Below are 10000 nucleotides of genomic sequence, written 5' to 3'. Positions count from 1 at the left end.
GATGTTATAGACATTTTTTTTAAATAAGGTTACAATTATTTACATGCATATGCAGCATGCTACCATAAGACATCTAGAACAATCTAAAATAGGGCTAAAATTATTTTAGAAACTTTGTATCTTTTTTTTTGTACAAACAATCAGTTATATAATGCACTTTTCCCACCAATACAACTGCCATGACCTGTTTCTTGTAGAGCAAGGGTGTCCAAACGTTTTCCTCTGAGCACCACATACAAAAAAAAATAGAAAGATGCAAGTAACACTTTTATTTATTATTTTAAATTATTAAACATGGTAAAACCAATCAAGCATGCAAGTACTTTATTTAGATAATGTTTTTTGAAAACTTGCTACAGTAAAGAAATAAGGCAAATAGTTTAGGACATTTTCTGTTTTGGGCTGGCCCCTTCCCCTCCACTCCCCTCCACTGAGTAGCACCTGAATCCTATTTCCACATTCAGAACCAAATCAAGAGTAATCTGTAATCAGATGATCTGACTTGATAACCTTTAGTGTGTGGCCATAAATCAGACATTGACACCAAACAGCAAGTGGAAGAAACCATTTTTGTTTCTGAAACTGAATTACCTTTGATTCTCCACAGTTGTCTACTATTTTACATTTATTTGCGTCTTTGTATATCTAGAAAAGTTTATTAGTAGCGGTAGTGATCGTCCCCATTACTCAGATTCCCCCCCTTTTTCAACTTGACTTGTACAGTTAACAGGCGCAACATATAATAATAATCACAGAATTTGCATGAATTTAATCTCTACTTCAAACATCCAAGACGTAGGGGAAGCAGCTACTGTAAAAAAAAATGTTTGACTCCCAGTCCTGCTTGTATGTAAAGCAAATGCAAAGGCTTCTTTTATGAGTAAAACAAAAAACAAAACTTCATCTAACAACTATCCCAGTGAGACGTATATTTGTGTTTCGACTGCCAACAACATAAACTTCATGAGGTATCAGACTAATCAAAGCTAGCTAGCTAGATAGCATGGCTAAACAGTGCTGAGTGAGTGATTACACTAATTGTAATGGTTAGACCAAAACACCGGATAAGCAACAGATCAAGGGTTTTAGATAAATATAACAAACAGAGAAGGGAAAAAAAAGGGGGGGGGGAGCAATATTTACCTCAATGCTGGCGGCGACTGTAGGAGCCAGGAAGAGTCAGACGGACATTGTCACCAGTGGCAGAGCCAGACTTTTATAAATAGGGGGGCCAGGCGGGGGCCAAGGATACTTCATCCAAAGATTATGCCAAATTTGTTTCATGAAGATTTATTTCAATCGGAGTCTCTAAATGTTGAAATATATATAAGTATATATTAAGCACACAGGTTTTTTTGCACATAAAGTGCTCTTTATTAACAATGTACAAAAATAATTCAGTCTATGAACAATAAACATCAGTACTGATTAACGTGAATTAACTTGCACGCACACGCAGATACTGTATTCATGCAATTACTCAAAAAAGCATACTTTTATCAACATAACATTATAATATGAACACAGTGCAAATTTGTATTACAGTATGACCAAAGGTCCTGTATAAGTGCCAAACTACCTTATACAGGTTCAGAAAAGCATAATCCTTCGGTTGTTGTGTCGTAGCAAAATGTTTTAGAAATGTATCCATGTTGAGGGCATGTGCCCTCCTTGATTCGATACTTAGAGTTCCGAGGTGACTTAACCTGTCATAAGCCATTGTTGTCCTGAGGTGAGTTTTAATGAGTTTTAAAGCAGAGAAGCTTCTTTCACATGAAGCAGTACTGACAGCAATCTTGCAAAGTCTAAATAGCTCAGGAAAATTGTCTTTGTAAGGTTTAAGAAAAATAATAAAACCAAGAAAAGTAGGTCTGTCTAATCCACTTTTTACTTTCCTATCAAGAAGTCTATTGGCCTGGTGAACCTCATGTTGGAGATCAACTAGATCTGACTCAAAAATCTGTGCAAAGACAAACAGGCTCATTATTTCAGAAAGTTGCACTCTTTGGGTTCAGAGACTGTATTGTATGCCTTGCATGATCTCACAACTTTTCTTTGAAAAACGTTTCTTCAACTGAGTTACTAGACAGTCAATCACTTGATAAAAGCGTGCTCTGGGGAAGCCCTCCTTATCAAAATTTCTGTCCTACAGTACTGACCACCAGTGAGTCAAATGAGCTTAGTCTACGACGTATTTTGTATGTTTGTACACCAGTTTTGCATTGCTCAGCAAGCTGCTCAACTTCATTGCATAGTTCACTGAAGTACTGGAGCATGTCTGAAAGACATTTGGCATCACCAAGCGCTTTACAAATGGTGACCAAAAGCCCTATGAACTGCAAATCTATCTGTGAAAGAAGACCCCTTGCTTCCACAGATCTTTCAAATGTGAGATCCTGTAACAATCGCAGAACTGCTGGAAGCCTCTCTCTCAAATTACGGCATGCTGTATATCTGCATGCCCACCTTGTGTCTGAAAGTGCCTGTAGTTTCCTGGGCTGCTCATTTGGATACAGCTCTTTCTGTACTGCAAGCCACTTCAGATGCACATAAGAGCCAGATACAAACTTATACAGCTGCTGCAGAAGTGCAAAAAAATCTTCAGCCTTAGGCACTGCTTTTGTGGCATCAACAAGAACTAGATTCAAGCACTGTGCATTACAGTGAACATAAAATGCAAATCTGGCATCGCTTTTAATTCTGGCAGCTACACCAGAATGTTTCCCGCTCATGACGGATGCACCGTCATACCCTTGTCACACAAGGTTATTTTTATAGTCCAGACCATGTTCCTCTAGACCAGAGGTGGGCATCGAGGTCCGGAGTCCTGCAGGTTTTGCATGTTGCCCTTCTTCAACACAGCTGATATATGATCAGCTCATCAGCAAGCTCTGCATAAGCCTGATAACGATCCTGTTGATTAGAATCAGCTTGTGTTGGAAGAGAGAAACCTCCAAAACCTGCAGGACTCCGGCCCTCGAAGACCGAGATTGCCCACCTCTGCTCTCGACAGTTGATAATCATCTTCTGCATGAAGGCTTTCAGCTGCCTGGAAGCATAGGAAGCTTCCGTGAACGGCACCACTGTAATAATACCGTATAACCAAAGACATTTGCTCCTTTTTTTGCAGATCTTTTGTTTCATCTGCAAGCACGCTGAACACTTCATTTTCTTTCACTACTTGCATGATTTTACTTGTGCCATCTCAGCCAAGCTCTGAAGAATTTCATTTTGGATTTGGTGACTTGTGTATTTTGCATTGCCACACGCATTCAGCCTTGTTTCAATGAATTTGTCATGCTTTGCTATTTCATTCAGTATAGCCAAAACGTTTTCCTTGTTCTTACTATACTCAGACTCTCTATGACCCCTCTGCGCTATATTTTGTGTTGCAGTCAAAAGAAGAACATTTGCTATTGTTTTCACATAATGTTGATTTTCTTCCACTTTCTTTTTTTGATTCACGTTCATAGAATTTAACATGCTTGTGTTCATCTCAGTAGCTGTTTAATGCTGACTCCATGCGTACATTGCATTGATATGCTGCTCGGACTTTGAGTGGAGCCTAAACCCTGACTCCTTGCACAATGCCTTTTTCCAGTTGGAGAAGCCTGACTGTGATGTGAAGGCAGAGTCTGGTACATACATTACGCAGTGAAAAATGTCTATAGGAAAGCGCCGCCATGCCCGCCTGGACCGTGGACCCGGGGGCCGCGACGCGGGCTGCGCGAGGGGAGAAGGGAGCCCTCCACCGGCAGCCGTGAAGTCCCCGCGGGACGCGCGGAGACGGAGAGACGGTGGGGGGGAAAGCAGTAGCAAGAGTCATGAAGGATCGAGTATTCCAGCCAAGAATTGTTTCTGTAACAGGAGCTGTGGAATGACCTCCTACTTGTTCCATGCTGAGTTCTGGGGAATTTTGTCAGACATGGCTGAACAGGACTCTCATCTTTGGATCGTGAAATATCTAGAATACAAATAAAATGGTCATGAAACACAGTTAAGAGCTCAAGAAGATTACTCGATGATAACTGCGGCTAACAAGCCGGTTTTAGGCAAGAAGCTGTACCACTGGGTCCTTTTGAAAGAGTGAAACAAGACGTGCTGACAACAGTTGGATCTGGAGCTTCTACCCCCACATCATCTATCCATCATCAGGAACAGGGGCTCTGTATTCTCCCTACATTGTATTTAAAAATAATAATAATAATCAGTGTAATCAGAATTTTAAAAAAAAAAGAAGAAGAAAAAACTACCATTAAAAAAACACCACACATGATCCATAAACAGCAATTCAAAGTGTCTCAAATTAACTGAGCATGAGATATTCTTACATTATTTCGCCTTGTTATTACTGACGTTACTACCAACTGCTTGACTCTCTGCCTTATTTGATGGCTTGTTTCGTTTAAGGAACCAGTCATATTTTCTCTCCTTGTTTCATTTTCCACACACCCTATGAAAAATAAATACATTTGTTACTCCTACTACTACTTTATTTACAACCACATAATTTATTAATGTGATTAATTAATAATAATGTTAATAAATCCTCCACTTGTAGACTAAAACGTGGGCATAATCATAAGAGAACAAGAATAAATGTAAACGTCAGTTAGCGTCTGTTTGAACTTTCAACCATTGGAGGGTGCTATTATACTGCATAACAACAATGCATTTATTTTTAGCTTGTGCAAAACAACTTTAGCTTATTGATGTCCGTCCAACACTATCTGAACATAAAAGTTATTTTAAACAGTCCCTCACATCTCACAGGGAAACCAACATGACATTGCCAAGTTTGCCAAATGCCAACGTGTATCTTGATGTGACGGTACTAAGGAGACTGCTTCTATTATAACAGGTGATTCTCCTTATCCAGACACCTAGTGAGGTGGATTACAACGCTTTGTGGTATATGGCGCCAGCTACTGTGCAGGAGTGGCATAACAATTAGTAGGAGTCTGATTGAAAAAAAATGCTGGCAGGCGGCATTGGCCAGACGTGCGACGCCACTGCGCCGATGGCGTGATATGTCAATCATTGGCGCCTGCCGGGTCCAATCACATTTGAGCAGGGGCACGTGCCACCCTGGCTCCGCCATTGATTGTCACACCCCAAGCTGACCAATGAACTTTGTCGCAGAGGCTTCAAAGCTGACCAATGAAAAGGCTTCTATCAATGGTTGAGCGGAGGACCACACAAGCCCACACAAGACAGAAAAAGATTTGCAACCGCAAAACAGATCCACTACCGAAAAACAGATTTGCAACTGCAAAACATATTTACAACCAAAAGTCAGGAGTTGCAAACAAAACCTAAAAAGTTGTTTGCAAAAGTTTTTTTTTTTTTTTTTTTTAAATACAAATACATTAATTTTGTTGGCAATTTGTTTTTTTTGCTTGCAAATATTTTTATTAGATTTATTTTTTTTGCGAATATTTTTTTTCATTTGAAATCCCTTTTTTATTAGATTTTTTTTTAGGTTGCAAATCCCTTTTTTGTTTGATTGAAATTTTATTTGATTGCAAATTGCAAATATAAACTTTGTCTCATGCGTCATGTATTTCCTTACTTGCTCTTTACACAAAAGGAACAATATAAAAGTATACTTGTATTACGGAACTGGTTCTCAGCCCCGGTCCTCGAGTACCCCTATCCAACCTGTTTTTCCATGTCTCCCCAGCCAACACAGCTGAGGATCGTTATCAGGCTTCATGCAGATTGCTGATTAGCTGATCATTTGAAACACGTGTTGCTTGTGGGAGACATGGAAAACTGGTTGGATGCGGCTACTCGAGGACCGCAAAACTGATCCGCTACCGCAAAACAGATTTGCAACCAAAAGTCAGGAGTTGCAAATAAAACCTAAAAAGTTGTTAGCAAAAGTTTTTTGTTTTTGTTTAATACAAATACATTTAATTTTGTTGGACTGTATTACGGAGCCCAGTTGCACATTAAAACATGTGACATCAACACATAAAAGCATGCTTTCTTTTTTTTTTTCATGCTTTATTTAACTAATTGAAATCACAAGCCAAACATGGCAAACATTAAGCAAACAAACATCATCACAGTACACAACAATCTCACAATAACAATAAAGGAAAAAAACATTTTAAAAAATTAAGTAAAATAAAAAAATATGCCAGGGGTCTTAAACTAATTAATATTAACTCTTTGACCGCCAAAAACGTTTAATAACGTTTAGTAAAATCCAAATGAGTGCCGCCAAAAACATTAAAAGACGTTAACTATGTTTATTAATGGAAACGGGTGGAGGAAAGCCTTGGCCAGCTCTGCTCAAAGTATCAAACAGATCGAGTTAGTATAATGACTATTTATGGGCACTAGATGGCAGCGATGACTCTTTTTGGACAAGATCGGGTAGGAGTCAGTAGTAGAAGACGTGAGGTGGAGCTAGAGTGTTGAGGAGAGAATGGCTGAGGAAGCGAAAATGGCGACCGGTTGCAAACAGCTCACGCTTAAGCATTTATTTCAAAGACGAAAAGCATTGACCAGTGCTAAAGAACACATTGATGATGATGATGGTGACTCCCAGGTTGACGCCGAAGTTGAAGCGTTGACGTGGCGGCTTCGACCACGTCGTAAAGCCTCATCGGCTAGCGATGCTAACGCCGGAAAACGTGGTGCACAACCGAGCACTTCTGCACAGGCGGACGTTCAATCGGACGATGAAGAGTACCCTAAGTCCAATGCATATTCATCGGAGGAGTGGGTACAGTCTGATCATGGAGAAGACACTGGTTCTGGACTACAATGCCACCATGAATGGAGTGGATAAGATGGATCAGAGCATCTCTTACCACCCATTCACGCGGAAAACATTGAAATGGCACAAAAAATGTGTTGCCTATCTATTTCAAATATGCATGTTCAATGCATATATCCTGCACAAAACAAAAAATCCTGGGAAGTGCCAACACTTTTTGGAGTTTATCCGGCTAGGTGGTGAGAGGGTGGCTGTTACCACAAGACAAGGAGGAGGAAGTTGTTGCAGGTATAGGAACTGAAGGGCATGAGAAAGCCAGACGTAACACCAGGTCACCGTATCATGATCCTGAGAGTAGACTTGATGGCAACATGGCCAAATACACACTGCAGTACATACCTGCTACTAGTGATGGCAGTGCGACACTGAAGCTTTGATACAAGCTTCAAACCCTGAACTACAATTCCATAGAACCACTGCTTCAAAGCTTCTTTTGGTGCGGAAAAAATCACGTGACATATGACGTCCGAAGCAGCGACTGATTCGTTGTCCGAATGAATCACATGCCTGGTTCGCGGTCCAATCACGTGATTCTCGATTCTGACAGGTGACAGGTTGAAACAGTTTTGAATTTGAGCGTCAACCCTTTATAACTGCTCTAAACAATGTACTATTCGTGGGTTGTCGGTGTGTTGTTGGTGCTGTTGAATTGTCATTGCCTTGCGTTGTTACATTTGGTCATTCATGGAGCCAGCCAGGAAGAGAGGTCGTTCTGAAATGTGGGAACACTTCAATCTGATCACTCCTGATAAGGTAGGTGTGCTGGCTGTTTAAAGTTATGTATATAGATCAGAATCAGAAAAAAACTTGAATTATCCCCGGGGGACAATAATTTATTGATTTATTTTTTCGAAGGGCATTTTTTTTTCGAGGCCCAAATTAAATAAAAAACATTTTGACTTGGACGGGAATGGAACCCGAGTTACCCGAGTGGCAGGTGATAATTTTACCACTGAACAACCAATGTTTGGTTGTAAAGCTTATATAAATAGGCTTTACCTTTTTTACTTTCTGCAATTGATTTGACCTCAGTCAGGTGCATGTGTAGAAACAGTATATGTAATATGATTAGTGTACCCATTTGGCTATAGCGTTATACAATCAAATTGCATTTTTATTTAAAAATGCTTTCTCTACAGGTCCAGTCTTAGTGTGTGCTACTGAACTGAAGTATCATGGGAATACTTCCTCCATGATTAGGCACTTCACTGCCAAGCATGGAGTTGCTGTTAACCAGGGGAACACAAATCAAGGTATGCTATATGTATTATACTATTATTAACTAGACACACAAACACAATATGATATGACTGTATTCCATGACTCATAGGCCTGCTTCGTTTAAGTGCAATTTTACATAAATTCTTATTTTCTTTAATTCATTTTCTTTTTATTTATTTGTGTCTTTATTTTTTTGTCTTAGTGGACCGGAAGCCAAAGCTGGATGAGGCTCTTGTGAATATGGTAGTGAAAGACTCGCAGCCTTTTTCCATCGTGGATGACTGTGGCTTCAAGGAGTTTGTGGCATTGCTTGATCCCACATACACTCTTCCATCCAGGCGGGCTCTAAAGAACATGGTGCTCCAGAAATATGAGGAGGAAAAGACCAAGGCCAAGGCGGTCATGCAGAGGGTAGAGGCTGTGAGCCTAACTGCTGATATGTGGACCCCCATTAATATGGATGCATATCTAGCAGTGACCTGCCATTATGTAGATGACTGTGAAGCTGGCCACAGTGCTTTTGGGAGTGGTGCCTTTCCCTGAAGCTCATACATCTGTTAACATTACTGCTGCAATGAGGTCTCTCATGGAGAAATGGGGCATTGAAAGCAAAGTGAGCTCTATTGTAACGGATGCAGGGGCTAATATGGAAGTCTCTGTCAGAAGTTCCAATTTAAGACATGCACTTTGCTTTGCCCATTCACTAAATTTAGTGGTGAAGAAGTCCCTTGATTTAACTCCTGGCCTACAAGACCTTCGCACAAGGGCACGGAAAGTTGTCACTTTGTTTAGAACCAGCACAACAGCAAAAGAGAAGCTCACAGAAGTGCAGGAGCAGATGCAGCGTCCAGTGATGAAGCTTATCCAGGAGGTGAACACACGCTGGAACAGCACTTTCCTCATGTTACAGCGCCTTTTTGAGGAGAGACAGTCAGTAGGGGCAGCTCTTGCAACGCTGAAAACAGAAGTAAGACCTCTGTCCTCTGAGGACTATGAAACAGTTGCTGCATGCCTCCAATTGCTTGCCCCCTTTTACCAGGCAACAGTAGAATTGTCCGAGGAGAAAAGAGTCTCGGGGTCAAAGGTCATCCCAATGACAAAAATGTTGAGGCTATACTTGAATGAAACAATTGGTACAATAAGCCACAACACTGCTGCAATACTGGGACAGAACTTATTGTCAGGGATGCAAAAGAGGTTTGACCCTACAGAAACCCAAACAGCACTGACGCTTTCAACGCTGCTGGATCCAAGATTCAAAACAATTGGATTCTACAATCAAGTACAGGCACAAGCATCAATAAAACGACTGACCGCACAATGCTCACAACTGATGAGATACACACCACCTGACACACTTACAGAAGAACAGCCCTCCACATCAGCTCTACCAGCACCAGCAAATCCATCATCCACTTGTAATTTTTTTTAATTAGTTAATTGATTAAATGTAGGAAAAATAAGTACAAGTAAAAAAGGATATGGATTGAAACCTTACAGTACTGATGGTTACTGTCATGTTTGTCTTTCAGATATTAACCTTTGGCACACACTGGACAGAGATGCTTCTGAAGCAAGGAAGGCAAGGAATGCCACAGCAGACGCTATAGTGGAGGTGCAGCGTTATTTGACTGAGCCACCCCTGGACCGATCAGAGGATCTACTGGTTTACTGGCTGAACCACCAAAATGTGTACCCTCATCTGTTTCAGCTTGCAAAACAATTATTATGCACGCCAGCATCGTCGGTCCCGTGCGAGCGAGTTTTCTCTAAATGTGGAGAAGTTGTGAGCAAAAAAAGAAACCGGCTCAATCCAAAAACAGTGGAAAAAATAATGTACCTCAATAAAAATCTTTTGAGTGTCCCCCATGACCCCCTGTCAGTTACACAAGCACACCCAACCTATGCCATATCTTACCAGCACTTTCTCCTCAATAACAAAATACACACATTCATCAGTCTTTATTTGTCAATAGAACATGCTATTCG

At 40.6% G+C, this 10000-nt stretch overlaps 1 protein-coding gene and 1 pseudogene across 3 annotated transcripts in view; both read right to left on the bottom strand.

Moving 5' to 3' along the window:
* Positions 1–10000, bottom strand: part of lmnb1 (lamin B1) — a 72130-nt gene that overhangs the window by 58524 nt on the left and 3606 nt on the right. The window lies entirely within an intron of this gene.
* On the bottom strand, positions 1379–3939 carry LOC147162334 (zinc finger MYM-type protein 1-like; annotated as a pseudogene).

Source organism: Leptonotus elevatus, chromosome 15 (genome assembly GCF_054856555.1).
Source record: "Leptonotus elevatus isolate MCC_2025b chromosome 15, RoL_Lele_1.0, whole genome shotgun sequence".
NCBI lineage: Eukaryota > Metazoa > Chordata > Actinopteri > Syngnathiformes > Syngnathidae > Leptonotus > Leptonotus elevatus.
This window is presented reverse-complemented; position numbering and strand designations above follow the sequence as displayed.